At 43.8% G+C, this 17238-nt stretch overlaps 1 long non-coding RNA gene across 1 annotated transcript; it reads right to left on the bottom strand.

The window, feature by feature from the left end:
• Positions 1 to 23: 23 nt before the first annotated feature.
• On the bottom strand, positions 24 to 13471 carry LOC129638564 (uncharacterized). The gene is made up of 3 exons (XR_008707907.1): positions 13282 to 13471; positions 5647 to 5757; positions 24 to 1480 (listed from the first exon to the last, which is right to left on the bottom strand). It is a non-coding gene; the product is annotated as an uncharacterized LOC129638564 (long non-coding RNA).
• Between the last annotated feature and the right edge of the window lie 3767 nt (positions 13472 to 17238).

Below are 17238 nucleotides of genomic sequence, written 5' to 3'. Positions count from 1 at the left end.
TTAGTAGAAACAGCCAAGAACATTATATAGCAGTTTTGGTTTGTTTGGTTCACCCCACTGGAGCCTGGGTAGCTAAAAGGCCTGAGAGGAATATATGATCCTTCACAAATCCCCTCCCCCTCCCATCACACCCAGGTGACTGAGAATGTTGCAGGCATTGAGATTCTGGGCATATTGATAACCAGGAAAATCAGCCCAACCACTTAGAAAGATCGATTTATTCATAATGCCAAACCTAGGCTGTTTTGATGAAGACAGCTTCAATAGTGGCTAATTTAAAATAAAGACTCCATTTACTAGAACGTTACTACTCAGGATTCTTTTTTAACAGAGTCTCCTGTGATACCCTCATTTGACGAGAAACAGAGCGCTGACAAAGAAAAGAGAAACTCATTCCTCTTTTGGGATTTCAATGAAACCAAATTTTTTCCAGGGGTTACCCTGGTCTCAGTAGACATTGAGCTTTACCTCTTATGCTTTCTCCACTTGAACTTTGTGTGTGATTCCTGATGTTAAATATATGAGAAACTTGAAGCTCTTGGAAGCCTTAAAAACCAAACAAAGGATAGATACATTGGTCTTGTCTTACTAAGGCAGAAAAAAAGTGTACAGTTATGTTCAGTTCAGTTCAGTCACTCAGTCGTGTCCGACTTTTTGCGACACCATAAATCGCAGCACGCCAGGCCTCCCTGTCCATCACCAACTCCCGGAGTTCACTCAAGACTCACGTCCAATGAGTCAGTGATGCCATCCAGCCATCTTATCCTCTGTCGTCCCCTTCTCCTCCTGCCCCCAATCCCTCCCAGCATCAGAGTCTTTTCCAACGAGTCAACTCTTCACATGAGGTGGCCAAAGTACTGGAGTTTCAGCTTTAGCATCATTCTTTCCAAAGAAATCCCAGGGCTGATCTCCTTCAGAATGGACTGGTTGGATCTCCTTGCAGTCCAAGGGACTCTCAAGAGTCTTCTCCAACACCACAGTTTCAAAGCATCAATTCTTCGGCACTCAGCTTTCTTCACAGTCCAACTCTCACATCCATACATGACCACTGGAAAAACCATAGCCTTGACTAGACGAACCTTTGTTGGCAAAGTAATGTTTCTGCTTTTCAATATGCTATCTAGGTTGGTCATAACTTTTCTTCCAAGGGGTAAACGTCTTTTAATTTCATGGCTGCAGTCACCATCTGCAGTGATTTTGGAGCCCCCCAAAATAAGGTCTGAGACTGTTTCCACTGTTTCCCCATCTATTTCCCATAAAGTGATGGGACCTGATGCCATGATCTTCGTTTTCTGAATGTTGAGTTTTAAGCCAACTTTTTCACTCTCCTCTTTCATCTTCATCAAGAGGCTTTTTAGTTCCTCTTCACTTTCTGCCATAAGGGTGGTGTCATCTGCATATCTGAGGTTATTGATACTTCTCCCGGCAATCTTGATTCCAGCTTGTGTTTCTTCCAGTCCAGCGTTTCTCATGATGTACTCTGCATATAAGTTAAATAAACAGGGTGACAATATACAGCCTTGAAGTACTCCTTTTGTTAGCAAAATTTAAAAAATCAGGAGTAGGGAGTAGCATTATTCACGGTAGCCAAGGTACGGAAAGAGCCTGAGTGCCCTGTCAACAGATGAATGGACAAGGAAGGTGTGGTGTATATACATATATATGATGGAATATTGCTCAGCCATGAGAAAGAAGGAAATTCTGCCATTAATAACAACATGGATGGACCTTGAGGGCATTGTGCTAAGTGAAATAAGTCAGACTGAGAAAGACAAATACTGTATGATCTCACTTATATGTGGAATCAAAAAATGCCAAATTCATAGAAATAGACAGTAGAATGATAGCTACCTGAGGCTAGGGAGACATGGAGGAATTGGGGAGATGTTGGTCAAAGGGTATAAACTTCTAGTTTTGAAATGAATAAGCTCTGGAAATCTAATGTGTGACATGGTAATTGTGGTTAACAGTACTGTGTTATATACTTGAAAGCTGCTAAGAGAGTAGATTTTTCGTGTTCTCATCATAAAAAAGAAATAGTAATTATGTGATGTGCTAGAGGTATTAGCTCGCCCTATGGTGGTAATCATTTTGCAATATATATGTGTATCATGGATAAAATCACATTGTACACCTTAAACTTACATAATGTTGTATGTCAGTTATATCTGAATAAAGCTGAGAGGAAAAAACCCACAGTAGGAGACAAAAGGGGGTTTGGATTAATGTGAACTCAGGTAACAAAATATTCCATTCTCCAGAATCTCTCATTCCCTAGCATTCTGGGTGATTTTGGGTTTGCCATATACTTAAGATATTTGCAATGTACTTAGCCCAGGCTGCCTTCTGGAATGCCAGCTGTTGGGTGGAGTACAATAACAAAATCCCATAGGATCTCAAAGACAGAAATCTGTCTGAGCTCACACTCAGAAGACTAAAGGAGAAACCATTCCTGCCAATTTTGGAAAAAAAGCAATCTGCTTAACAGAACAGCAGAGGAGCCAGAAGTGACCAATGGAGCTGCAAATGAAGCAGTGGCTACAGAGGCGAGAGAGGAGGGAGAAAGGAGAGGCTTTGAATTTGATACCGAGTTCAGAGGCAAATGATTCAAGTCAGTCCTTGTGCACAGATGTTAGCAGCTGCTTCTGTAAGCCCCTTTTCCTGCTTGCCTGCCTCAGTCAAACCACATGGTTGCTGACGGGGAACAGAAACAATCTTAGGACCTGATCGTCCTGTTCCCAGGAAGGAAGAGAAGGTAGCACTTTTGAGAGATTGTTTCCTTTTGCCACTAGAGAGGCTAATTTATGGCATCTGTTCTTGTGAGCTATTTACACAGTTGGGTGCGGTTGGGGAGTGGGATGTGTCCCCGCCTGGAGTTTGGCTAAGTCCTTGGGGAGACTCTAGAAGGTCATATGCAGTGGCATTATGAGTACTGCCTAGAACCCCAGTCTCTCCCAGTGACCTTGAGGACTCTGAAGTCACGGGTGAGGGAACTCCAAGCTGGCCGAGGAGCTGAGGCTGCCATGAATGCTGCCCAGCATAGGGTGTCAACTTCAAAATTCGTGGAGGAGGGGAAACTCATTCGAGACTGCAAAGATCAGGGAAGGCTTCCCAGAATAGGCGGGGTTTGGGCTGGACCTTGAAGGGCAGTCCTTCTAGCTGGAATGGCTACTGCTCGACTTTGATGATGCCAGTATGGTCCCGGGTGCCCAAAGTTCCCCCTCCCGAACAACTAACCTCTGAGTAGTGGCCAGCAGGCGTGGCCAGCGGGCTCACTGGCTAAGGCCAAAGGGTTTCTTTGACCTGAATGGTCCAGATAATGGCCCCGGATCCTTATTTCGCTGGGTTCCAGGAAGAACCCTTAGCGCATCACATTCCTGAGCAGTTTCCATCTGTCGAGTACAGTTATACAGTGAGAGATGCTTTCATTTCGAGGGACTGAGGGCCCTAAGTTGGTGACTGTATCAGCCTAGACCCCTGGGGGAAAAATGAAGGCTTGGGAAATAGTGAGGTCCTTGTGGAGTTTCAAGCCTATTTCCAGTGGCTAAAAGGCACTAATGAGTATAATGCAGGCAAGAGACGTTGGTTCAAACAAACAACTAATTGGAATTAAGAGAAGAAGTGTGCAGAGGCCCCTAATGAATGGATATGCTAATTGGTCTTCTTTGCTAGCCCCTTGGGCTTTGGCTGTGACATAGACTAGCCTATTAGACGCCTGCTCTGTAATAGCTGCTGAATGCTGGGGCCCTTTATTGCCATGGTAACATTGATGTCGAGAGTCTAGCTGAGCCCCGGATCTCTTAATTTACTACTCAGGCGGCTACAATTCTTTGGGTTTTATTATTCTTCGTGCCCCGGGTGCCAGAGTGGCAGTGAATCATGCTTATTCATCCTCTGCACCGCCCACGGTGTCTTTGAATAAGTCAGGGTGTCTCTTACTGTGGGTGATGAGCAGATTATTAAGTTCGAGCCTATTTCTGCCTTAGCTGCACTAGTGCCTCTTAGAAACCAATGTACCTCTCTAACCACTTGCTTCCTTGCTGTGTCACATGGCTTTTGGCAAGCTGAGTGATGGCACTGCAGTGGGCTCACAGCGGCCCAGCCTCCCAGGAGCTCTGTGCTTGCTTGCCAGGTGGGGTGGGGTGGGGGTGGGGGAAGCAGAGCAATGCAGGTGGGACAGTAGCAGCTGGGAGAGTGATCCTTGCAGACCCATGCCATCCAAAGGGGGCAGTCAGAGGGGGAGGACGGTCACTGCAGAGAAAATCCTGTCTGGGCACTGTGGTGCTGGAGGTTTCAATCTCTCTAGGGTCGGGGGACAAGCCTGTATAGAAAAGGAGATCCCTTATTCTGAGTGACTCCAGAGGAAGGGAGCAGCCCCCTAAAGCCAGGAGTTACTAGGAGGATGTATTTCGCTTTATTTTATAAGAGAACTTTGTGGGAAAAAAATGCTGGTCACAGGCACCAGCTGCCTCTGAAACTTTTGCATAACTTTATCTGCATTGTTGTTGTTTAGTCTCTCAGTCGTGTCTGACTCTGTAGCCCTCCAGGCTCCTCTGCCCATGGGATTCTCCAGGCAAGAATAATGGAGTGGGTTGCCTTTTCCTTCTCCAGGGGATCTTCCTGACCCAGGAATTGAACCCAGTTCTCCTGCCTTGCAGGCAGGCAGATTCTTTACCTCTCAGCCACCACGGAAGTCCCAACTTGTCAGTGGAGCTGCCCAAACCTTGGTCTCTGAGTAAGAGCTGTTCTGAGCATTGCGGCCAGCGGGTGAAGAGTAGGATGGAAGGTTTGCTAGATGACCTCTTAGGACTCCTCCAACTATGGAATCTTTTGTGTCTATATATGATGTTGTTTAATTTGTCAGGACATATGCTAAACTTGGATGATACTTTATATGTATGTGTGCTTGCTTTAACAGCACATGTGCTAAAATTGGGATGATATTCTATATGTGTTTGTCTGTGTCTATCTCCAGCCAGAGATGAAACCTTGCAACAGGTGCAGAAATATTTTCCTGACACCCCTGTCACTAAGAAACGGGAAACCTGAAGCTAAAGATAAATCATTCAAATAACCCCCCTCCCCAATTACAAATGCCTCTTACTAGCAGGAGAGAGTCTTGGTTTCTGTAGTTTTGTTTTCTTTTTTTCATTTCACTGCAGCACTTGACTGGGCATCCTCATGGGAGAATTGGCAGACTAGAGAAAACTGTGGGCTACACAAATTTGGAGCACCTTTACAAGGTTTTTTTTAATTGTTGTTGTTCCTGTTTATTGGGAATGGAGGGTGTAGGGTGAGAGCGAGAGGTTTTCTTGACCTAACTAGAATCTAAGAGGTAGCATTTTCCCGTGACAGGCTGGACAGAGCACTGTAAACCTAAAGGCAGTCAATCAAGTGTGCAAAGCACAGAAAGGGGCTGTTAAGCAACACTGGTCTTTTCCACCAAAGCCTGCAAGCCTGTTGATTATCAAGCAGCAGCCTTTCCCCACGCAAAGGACAATGATATTAATCCAACCTGAACCCACTCTGGATTCAGCAAGCACCAGTCAGAAATCACAGGGGCTCTCAGCTGCCTCTTAAATCAAAATCAAATTCATAAGCAAGAGCTTAAGTTCCCTCCATCAACATCCCTGTTCGGTTACTCACTTGCTGCAAGACCACAGGAATGCCAATTGATCTCACTGTTCTCCATCTTGAAAGATAGTAAGTCCAATGTCCCTGCTTCCTCATGCTTAGGGATGCTGTGGGCCTAGAACTCTTCAGAGGAAAATGGAAAGAGAATTCTGAAGTCGGTGGGATTCTTGCTCATTAGGAAATAGAACTGAGTATTTAAAAGCATATGCTTTTTAATTGGTACTGGATTTGAATCCAGTTCCCACTTTTTTTTTCTACTATGTTTTAATTTATTAATTGAAGGATAATTGCTTTACAAAACAGTTCCCACTTTTAATAGCTGTGTAACTTTGGGGAAGTTGCCTCACTTCTCTGAGCCTCATTTTTCTCATCTGTAAAGTACCTCATTGGCATAGGATCAAATGATGTAATTTACATACAGTGCTTGGCTTAGTTCACCCCGCTATTATTATTATTTATAATGATAAATATCAAACAAACAAAAATACATTGTCCATTTTCAAGGACTCTTCCTCACAAGGCCAGTGACCTGAGTAAGGGGAGCAAGCTCCCTTGGGTTGTAGGCAGTGCCCCCATCTGGTTTACCAATGTCTCTCAAGCTAGGGATTTGGAGCCAGGCAAGAGGGAGAGGGTCTTTGGAGGTGGAGTGAGAGGTGAAAGGTGAAGGCTGACATGCTAAGCCTGAGGTATTTTGGAGGCAGAGCAGGCCTTGGAGGACCCTCATTCACATCAATCACACCATGGAAAACAGTGGTTCAAACTTCAGTGAACTCAAGAATCACCATAAGAGCTCGTGAAATATGCTTATTCCCGATTACTCCTCAGATTACTTATTAACTGCAAAGGAAACATGTACCTTTTCAAAGAAGAATTCTAGAAGACACCACCTTAAATAAGGGATCAAATTTAGCATCACCAATAACAGGGCAACGGCATATGAACCTCCCGATGTGACACGCTGGGAAGTAAACAACATTAGTCCTGTAGTATTCTTGCCAGAGATGTTTAATATGAATCTAATCATGAGGAAACAATCAGACAAATCCAGACAGTAAACAAGGCAGCCAACCTGGACTCTTTAAAAATATCAGTATCATTAAGGAAAAAAGCCAAATGTACAGTTCTAGAATCTAGATTAGCAGAAACAGAAAAGACAGTAAAACAAACTCCATGATTCTTGATTGAATTACAAATAGCTAGGATGTTTGGGAGATAATTTGAGAAATTTTGATATGAGTCAATATTGAATAATGCTATTTTGTCAATGTTACATTTCTTGGATGTGATAATGGTATTATTATTTTGCAAGGGAATTAGAGAATGCTCTTGTTCATAAGAGATACATGCTGAAATTTGATGCAATTTTAGATGCAAAACTTTAGATGCAAAGTGGCATGATACTTGCAATTAAATTTCAAATGTTGTAGCCAAATACATACAAATACATACATGTTTTTATGTGTGTATATGTGTTTATATAGAGACAGCATATGTGCAAATCTATAATGTTACTGTCCTGGTTAATTTCCAGGAAGGATATGCTGTTATTCATCATAGTTTACTTTCAGATTTTTCCAAATAAAAAGTTGGGGACAAAACATAAACCGTTTCCTACAATTCCATCCTTCCCAGATATGCCTTCTCATATCCCCAACGTCCCTTGAATCCAAGTTTTTAGATGCCTAGTATCCTCTACCCCATAACACCAGGAGATAGCTGCAGTTAAGGAGACATGAAATCAGGGAAAGCATCATGAAGGCAGCTACACCTGAGCTTGGCCTCCAGGATTGGAGCAGGATTTTGCTAAACAGAGATAGCAGGAGAAGAACTTTCCAGAAGGAGATGATTACTTGAATGAAGCTTGAAGAATATAGAACAGAGGTCCTCAACTTTAGTGGACACAGAGTTATATGAGGAGATTTTACCTATGCAGACTCTCTGATCCCAACTCCAAAATTCTCATTCTGTAAGATTGAAATAGAGCCCATAAATTTGCAGTTTTAAAACACTAAGATGGGTCTCCTGCAGGGGTCTGAGAACCATGATTTGGGAAAGACTGGCACGGGCAGCTGCCTATTCCACACGCACACACAGAACTGGCCCTGTCTCTCTTGTGTTCAGTCGAATCTCTCATAGGTGGATTGTCACCAAGGCTGATGTAAACCTTCAGGGGAAGTGCTCTTTACTAGACCTGTCAGTCATGGTGCCTGCCGTGTCCACTATTGTACTCACTGCCTCCTGGTCAGGAAAGCAAATCCAGCTAGTTGTGGCCTGGGGTGACCTTGACTGTAGCAGGAATGGGCCCCCACAATTTGGTGACAGATAAGCATGTATGTGCATGCTAAGTGGCTTCAGTCATGTCCAACTCTTTGAGACTCTGTGGACTGTAGCCTGCTGGGCCCCTCTGTTCATGGGATTCTCCAGGCAAGAATACTAGAATGGGTAGCCATGATCTCCTCCAGGGGATCTTTCTGACCCAGGGATCGAACTCACATCTCTTATGTCTCCTGCATTGGCATGCAGGTTCTTTACTATTAGTGCCACCTGGGTAGCCAGGCACTGCTGCTGCTGCTGCTGCTGCTAAGTCGCTTCAGTCATGTCTGACTCTGTGCGACCCCATAGATGGCAGCCCACCAGGGTCCGCTGTCCCTGGGATTCTCCAGGCAAGAACGCTGGAGTGGGGTGCCATTGCCTTCTCCAAGCCAGGCACAGTTCTGTTCAATAGGATTGACAGTAAGAAGCTAAAGCAGTCAGACCAGCAACCTGTGGCACTGTTCCTATAGACTACAGAGGGAGAATTTCCCAGTCCCTGGCAAGAGAAGACTAGAACAGACTTCCAGAGGGAATCAGGGATGTTGTATAATAACATGATGCTGATGACTAAGCCACTTTGGAATCTAGTGGTTCTCTATGCTGTGTGTATCTTCACCATAATCTTTTCTCAAGGTCTCCTAAGTAGACCTCTGTTATCTAATGTAAAAGAAGTAAATTAATGTGCCTTCTCTGAGGTTTCCAGTTCTTGGAGAATTGCTAATGCCCATGCTAGCAAGAAGGAAACTGTCTCTACAGCACGTTGCTGTTCACCTGAGGAGCATGCAGGACTGAAATAAACAAATTGTTTCCTTGTCTCTGGCCTCTTTCAACAGACCTACAACTCAAGAGAAACCCTGAGCCCACGTGCTGGAGACTCTCCTTATCTTACGGATGCCTGCATCCCAAATGCCTCCCTTTCTTGTTCCCAGTTGTCCGTGCTTGGTTCAGGATGGTGGCAACTCCAAGTTGTGTAGCCCTTTTCTGAACTGTTCGCTTCCCACCAACCCTGGCTCCAACCCAAGCAAAGCCCAGCTTGGTAAATCCACGCCCAGAAGTCAAGGAAGTGAAACAGCCCTCCTCTGTTCAGATAGAGCAACAGCTGCTAGAGGGGGTCAGGCAGGGGATAGCTGAAGACTGTGGGGAGGTTTTGTCTACTACTCCGCCAGGGGGCCATTTGGCCAGGAGGACCGGTTATCTGGCTGGACTCTTAGGCCCAAAGACACCTATATGTCGATTTTGCATGCAGAGAATTCATGCAAAAGAAGAATTTATGGTCCAGTCAGACTTTAGGACACCCAGTCCCCAGCTCTGTGCAGTGCACCAATCCTTACATCACCCTTCTACCCTGTCTCTGTGGAAGGAAGCATGACATGTCTAGGCATGGCCCTTTCTTCTGGTAGGATGACAGAAGCTGTCAAAAGGAAGAATCCTCATCCTACCCTTCATCCTACTCTTCTACCTCCTGGAAACTAGGACACCAGCCTCTGAACTCACTAAAATATGCAAGGTATAGAAAGGGATGCTAGCCCCAGATCTGCTATGAGTGCACAGCAGAATGTTGAACTGCTTAGTCACTTAAACTTTTTGGACCTATTTCCTCAAAGGGCTCTTGTGAGGATGGCATATGATCATTCTGGTGCAAAATCTAGACAAATCATCAGGTCTTCTGGTAGACCATTCCTCTGGGGACATGATCAGGGGAATGACCTCACTGCTCCCCAGCCTCTGATTTCCCCTCTCCCCAACCCTGTGCTGGCAGCCGTAGCTCTAACTTTAGTGAATACAGAGAATGATGGCCTGACATGCCAACATTGTTGAAGATCAAAAGAGTTTGTAGATAATAAGAGCAAAAGACCTATATGAACAAAAGGGATATTTGGGACTCCTGAGATTAGGAATGTCTACTGAAACCACTTTAATACAATTATTTCAGGGGTTCAAAACATATGGAAAATGGGATCTTGGGGTGCCACCATTGTATACCCTCTGAACTACTACCTAGATGGCCCAGCAAGGATATAGGAGCCCCAGGGCCTTGTGATGTAAAGTTTGGCAAGTATCCTCCAAAGCCCTAAACCTAGCTGGTTATTTATTTAAATTTATTAAAATGTGAATGTTAATTTACTTTCTTTTTAAAAAGTTGTTTATTTATTTTTGGCTGTGCTGGGTCTTTGTTGCTGGGAGGGCTTTTTCTAGTTGCAGCGAGCGGGGACTACTCTCTAGTTGTAATGCATGAGCTTCTCATCATGGTGGCTTCTCTTGTTGCAGACCACAGGCCCTAGGGTTTGTGGGCTTTAGTAGTTACAGCACTCGGGCTTAATAGCTGTGGCTTGCAGGCTCAGTTGCTCTGAGGCATGTGGGATCTTTCTGGACCGGGGATCGAACCCATGTCCCCTGCATTGCAAGGTTTCTTAACCACTGGGCCACGAGGGAAGCCCTAGTTGGTTATTTATGAAGTATCTAAGTTGTTCCAGTTGTTGTGTCCTCTGGGCATTTTTGTTCATTGAGATGAATATGCCTGACAAAAGCCTGACTATCATAAGAACCATAACCGTGGGCAAATAGTATGATTAAGAAGATGGGATGATAGATGAAGGACTTCCAGTCACCTGACAGGAGACAGGAGACAGAGGGAAAGACAATTATAATCAGATACTTTAAACCTCTTTGCTTCACCGAACAATCCAATCATCCAATTTGAAAAGTAAAGTCAGACTTAACACACAAAGGTATGGGGGAGGGGAGGGCAGGGAGAAATGACATCATATGATGTAGCAACTAGCCCATGTATAGCTCAGGAAGCAGCAGCATCCTGGGAAAGAGTGTGGGTTCTGGAGTCAAATAGGTATGGGTACCATTCCCATTTTTGACGCTTCACCCGTGTGACCATCAGGACCTGTGATGGTTCCGAGATTTTATCTTACTTGCAAGCTACCAACTTAACCTGCCACATCTTTTCATGAATGCTGGCAGAAGATATGAGACTCCTGGGTCAGCCAGAGTAGAGGCCAGAGTATAAGCATTTTCCTGTGTCAGTTCCCTCTGCCCTCAAAGTCTCAGAGGAGCCTCTCAAAAAGGGCCAGGTGACACTTGCACATGCTGTGGGTTGTGTTACAGGAGAGCAACAGTGACCTTAATGAGTCTGAATCTTCTAGGGTGAGCAGTAGATTTGCCTTTCCATGGCCCAGAGGGAGACACTGGATCTTCCAAAGCTGTTTACTGTACAAATATCCTGAAAAAATAGTCCAGTACAGGGTCAGTCACTGTCTGTTCATAGGATGTGCAGAAACAGGAGAGATCCATGAGCAATTGTCTCACAATAACGATCATCAACAACTTATTGAACCTCTTTGAATCTCTTTTTTTCATCTATAAATGTAAAACTGTCATATTGCCTATCTCGAGGAGTCATGAAGATTAAATGAGTTCAAACACGTTATAGCACCAGATACCTAGAAGATGCTCAACAAATGTTAGTGTCCTTTTACTCATGATCACTTTCTCACCACTGTTATTAGAAGGCCCTACTATTCCACACTTCCTGTTTCCCTCCTGCAGTCATTTCATGGCTCCCAACAAAGACTTCAGTTCATTTCTCCCCACCTTTTCTCACTCATTTGCTAGTTTCCATCTACATCCTGTCAGGATTTAAGTCCCACTTAACTGATTAATTATGTACCAGATATTTATAGGACACTGACTACGTGTCAGATGCTGTGTTGGGTGCTAGTGATAAAACAGAGAATGAGAAAGACATGGTCAATAGCTTCATGGAGTATTCCCTTTTGTTGGGGAGATGGACATTAAACAAATAAATTAGAAATGATTGGTCACCAGAAAGCATGGCATATGGGAGAGAGGATTATCCCCATTTTTCTCATTTGACCTGCCCTGACTGCAGCCATGAAATTAAAAGACGCTTACTCCTTGGAAGAAAAGTTATGACCAACCTAGATAGCTTATTCAAAAGCAAAGACATTACTTTGCCAACAAAGGTCCGTCTAGTCCAGGCTATGGTTTTTCCTGTGGTCATGTATGGATGTGAGAGTTGGACTGTGAAGAAGGCTGAGCGCCTAAGAATTGATGCTTTGAAACTGTGGTGTTGGAGAAGACTCTTGAGAGTCCCTTGGACTGCAAGGAGATCCAACCAGTCCATTCTGAAGGAGATCAGCCCTGGGATTTCTTTGGAGGGAATGATGCTGAAGCTGAAACTCCAGTACTTTGGCCACCTCATGCGAAGAGTTGACTCATTGGAAAAGACTCTGATGCTGGGAGGGATTGGGGGCAGGAGGAGAAGGGGATGACAGAGGATGAGATGGCTGGATGGCATCACTGACTCGATGGACATGACTCTGAGTGAACTCCGGGAGTTGGTGATGGACAGGGAGGCCTGGCGTGCTGCGATTCATGGGGTTGCAAAGAGTCGGACACGACTGAGTGACTTAACTGAGCTGAACTGAACTGACTCACTGAGAGAGCCTGTCCACATAGGATCCTATCTCTCACCACTTTTCCTTGATGGACTCAACTTCACTCCTGGGCCCTAAGTAGGTGAAAGGTCAATCTAAACTTGTGGACCAACTAGGATGTAGAACGGTGTCCAAGGAGTGGAGTCCTATTACTTTCCAAGACAGGCAGCAGCACTGGTGATAGAAAAGAGAGTCAGAGAAATAAGGCTTCTGTAATGTGCTGAGGACTTGAACACATCCCAATTGACATTAGCAGACAGTCTTTTTATAAAACTTTTTCTTTTGTATTGGGGTATAGCCAGGCGTGCTGCGATTCATCGGGTCGCAAAGAGTCAGACACGACTCTGATAGCCAAGAATCTGATAGATAATTAACAACGTTGTGATAGTTTCAGGTACACACCAGACCAGCTCAGCCATATATATATATACATGTATCCACTCTGCCCCAAACTCCCCTCCCATCCAGGCTGCTGCTAAGTCGCTTCAGTCGTGTCCAACTCCGTGCGACCCCATAGATGGAAGCCCACCAGGCTCCTCCATCCCTGGGATTCTCCAGGCAAGACCCGTCCAGGCTAGCAGATGTTATTTAAGAGAAAACACAGCTGCCAAAGCTTTTGCTTTGTTGTTGTTGTTGGCTGCACTGCAAGGTGTGTGGGCTCTTATTTCCCCAATTAGGGATACAACCCAGGCCCAGCAGTGAAAGCTCCGAGTCCTAACCACTGGACCACCAGGGAATTCCCCAAAGATGTTTTTGAACGCAAATCCGTTGGCCTTCACTTTTAAGGAATCTACATAGTGCCCTCATTTTCCACAATTAATTAGCAACACAGCCCTCCCTCCCCTTCTTCAAAGGTCAGCCTCACCTCTGGCATATAAAGATATGATCATGCACTCCAAACCAGTGAGATATTTTCTCTTCTTTCTCCTAGCTGAATATTGTTTCTCTCCAATAGGATTGTAAGAACCTTGAAGGCAAGGCCTGTGCCTTCTCTTGTAACGCATGTCCGCTGCTTCCCTTCCCAGCAAAGCCTGCATCTGTTCAGTGACACAATCTGTTCTCAAAAAAAAAAAAAAAAAAAAAAAAAAAATCGAGCTAAAAAAAGGAATGATGCTGTGGAATGGTATGGTGTTTACAAGCATATTCGAGGTTATTTTATTTATAAAAATTCCCAGACTTCTCTGGTTAGTCACTCTTATGGTATCAACAAAAACATTTTTCCCCTGAGTATTTTGTTAGCCCAAACAGATTGGTCTCCCTAGTTTCACAGATAGAAAGTCAGGTGTTCATTTGAACCAATCCCATGCTAGTACAGTACTGCTAGGAATAGAAGCAAGGAAACATTATCCCTAACTCTCTCTTTAATCATTAGCTCGGCCTCTTTCTTAGTCTAATCCCCTTGATCAGGAGTCAAGGACCTTTCCAAGCAGTTTGCCAAGACTTCTGTCACTGTTCCTCCCCAGGGCAAGGGGCAAGAAGTGATTAACCTCAGGGGAGGGCATGAGGGGGAAGATGGTCACCTCTCAGCTATTGTAACTTGGAGGTCAAGGGGAGAAGCCAACTCTCTGCAGAGAATGAGATTGGAATGAACTTTCAAATGCTTGTTCTGAGGAGGCCCTCATAAGATGGGAAGAAGAAGCCATGACAATTGCAAAGATGAGCCCAGGCACTAAATCTGACTGTTTACTTATCAAGAGTGAACCTAGAGATCTTGGAAAGTCAATAATTCCTTACTTTGTTCTAGAGAGAAAGATGGTGTAATAGGGGAAGGCATAGAATTTTCACTTTGATGGCCCACAATGCTTAATTAAGTCTAAAGTTAATATATTGACATACCTTCTAAAACATGTGAGAAACTTAGAGCACTGTAACTATAATCACTTCTCCCCAGACATGTCTTCCTTTCAAAAGCTGTGAAATATCATATGCATACAGATTTTAAAATAGACTTTGCTTTTTAGAGCACTTTTAGGTTGATAGCAAAAATGAACAGAGTACAGAGAGTTTCCATATACCCCTTGCCCCCAACAACCTCCCCCACTATCAACATCCCATACCAGAGTGATACTTTTGTTACAATCAATGAGCCTCCACTAACACATCACCATTAGCCAAAGTCCTTCGTTTACATTGGGGTTCCCTCTTGGTGTTGTACATACTATGCATTTTGACAAGTGTATAATGGCAAGTATCCACCACTATAGTATCATACTGCTTACAAGTCCTCTGTCCTGCATCTATTCATCCATCCCCCTCCACTAACTCTTAGTGACCACTGACCTTTTCACTGTTCCCATAATTTTACCTTTTCCACAATGTTATAGAATTGGAATTGTACAGTAGGTAGCCTTTTTAGATTGGCTTCGCTCACCAAAGTATATACATTTAAGTTCCGCCACATCTTTTCATGCCTTGATAGCTCATTTCTTGGTAGTACCAGTTACATACAAATTTGTTACATAAAATATTATCGTGCAGTGTAATGAAAAAAATGTAAAAAGCTAATGCCATAGGAAAACCACTACCCAGGTCAAGAAATAAAAGATTGACAACACTCAAATAACCATCCTGCCATGTGGACTTCCAAAAGTCTGGACTCTGCAAAATATAAATAACATGAAAAGAAACATCGGGAGGTTTTAAGTTAAATGAATCTAGAGAGACAAAGCAACAAAATGCAATATGTAAACTTTGGTTGTTGATTCCCGACCTCCACCACCCCAAAAAAAGACCCATAAAAGACATTTTTGGAGGGATTTAAATATGGACTATTTATTAGATGATATGTAGATTTATGTTCATGTATTCAAGAATGTAATTGTATTGTGGTTATATAGGAAAATGTCCGTATTTAGTGGAGATGCATACTGAAGTAATTAGGGATTTTTCCTGATGTCTGAAACTTATTTGGTATGGCTCAGCAATGGCACCCCACTCCAGTACTCTTGCCTGGAAAATCCCATGGATGCAGGAGCCTGGAAGGCTGCAGTCCATGGGGTCGCTGAGGGTCGGACATGACTGAGCGACTTCACTTTCACTTTTCACTTTCATGCATTGGAGAAGGAAATGGCAAGCCACTCCAGTGTTCTTGCCTGGAGAATCCCAGGGACGGGGAGCCTGGTGGGCTGCCGTCTATGGGGTTGCACAGAGTCGGACACGACTGAAGTGACTTAGCAGCAGCAAAAACTATACATGGATATATATGGAAGTTCCACTCTGGTAGGACAATGTGAAGAGCTCTGTGGACCAGCTCTCCAGTGAAACTGGTGAAAATTATGAAAAAACTCTCTGGAAATGATCCTAAGGACATACAGAAAATGAAGAAACATCTACTTAAGAAAGAGTCTACTAAAATTTGATTAGAACATGGGGAGTATGTGGTATTGGAACCAAGACCCATTCTCTTCCTCCCCCTTTCCTAGCTCTGCAAGAAGGAAACTCCTCTCCTGATTGGTGCAAGTAAGAACACAGGGCTCCAGTTTTCCCTAGCTCCCAGTTGGAAGGTTGCCTTCTTAGGAGGTGCAGGATGTGAGCTTTTCTCATCTTGCCCTTAGCTACCTGTTGGTGAGGTAAGATCCAGTGAGCATGGCCAGGAAGCACAGGCTTCATTCTTTTACCCAGCACCCACTTGTGGGATACAGGCTCTACCTTGGGCATGGCCCCACTGAGAGTACTGGGGCCCCATTACTTTTGTTCTGGCTTGTAAGGTGGTGGTTCTTGGCTGAGAGAAGTGAGCCTAGAAAACTCAGAGCAATAGCCCTCCACTCCACTGAATACCAAGCTCCTAGAAGCAGAAGAGAGGAAGGAACAGAAAAATTATTTGAACAAATAATGGCTAAAAACTTCACAAATTTATTGAAAAATATTTGTCTACACATCCAAGAGGGGCTTCCCAGATGGTGCTAGTGGTAAAGAACCTTCCTGTCAATGCAAGAGATGTAAAAGACGTAGGTTCGATCCCTGGGTAGGGAAGATCCCCTGGAGGAGGGCGTGGCAACCCACTCCAGTATTCTTGCCTGGAAAATCTCATGGACAGGGGAGCCTGGCAGGCTATAGTCCATAAAGCTACAAAGAGTTAGACATGACTGAAGCAACTTAGCACAGCACAGCACACATCCAAGAAGCTCCACAAATTCTAAGAATATACAAAACAAGACAAAAACAGGAAAAGCAAGGAAATACAAAACAAGGAATTTAGAAAGAACACTTAAAACTCATTATTACCAAGAGAAATAACCCAACTGAAAATTGGGCAAAGGATTTGAATAAACATTTCTGCAAAGAAGAAATGTACATAGTCCGTAAGCACATAAAGAGGATGCTTGACATCATGATTGGTCAGAGAAATGCAAATTGAAAGGGCAATGAGATGCCATTCACACCCACTAAGATGACTATAATAAAAGGTCAGATAACACAAGTGTTGTCAAAGATTTGATAAAATTATAACCCTCATACCCTCCCGATGGGAATGTAAAATGGTGCAGCCACTTCAGAAAGCAGTCTGGCAGTTTGTCTAATTGTTAAACATAGAGTTATCACATGACCCAGCAATTCAACTCCTAGGTACATACCCAAGAGAAAAGAACATACATGTTCTCACAAAAACTTGTACACAACTGTTTATAATATAACAACATTATTCATAATAGGTAAAAGGTAGAAATGACCCAAATGCCTTTCAACTGGTAAATGGATAAACAAAATGTGACATATCTATACAATGAAATATTATTTGGCCATAAATAGGAATGAACTGGGCTTCCCTAGTGGCTCAGACAGTAAAGAATCCACCTGCAATGCAGGAGACCTGGATTCGATC

Source organism: Bubalus kerabau, chromosome X (genome assembly GCF_029407905.1).
Source record: "Bubalus kerabau isolate K-KA32 ecotype Philippines breed swamp buffalo chromosome X, PCC_UOA_SB_1v2, whole genome shotgun sequence".
NCBI lineage: Eukaryota > Metazoa > Chordata > Mammalia > Artiodactyla > Bovidae > Bubalus > Bubalus kerabau.
This window is presented reverse-complemented; position numbering and strand designations above follow the sequence as displayed.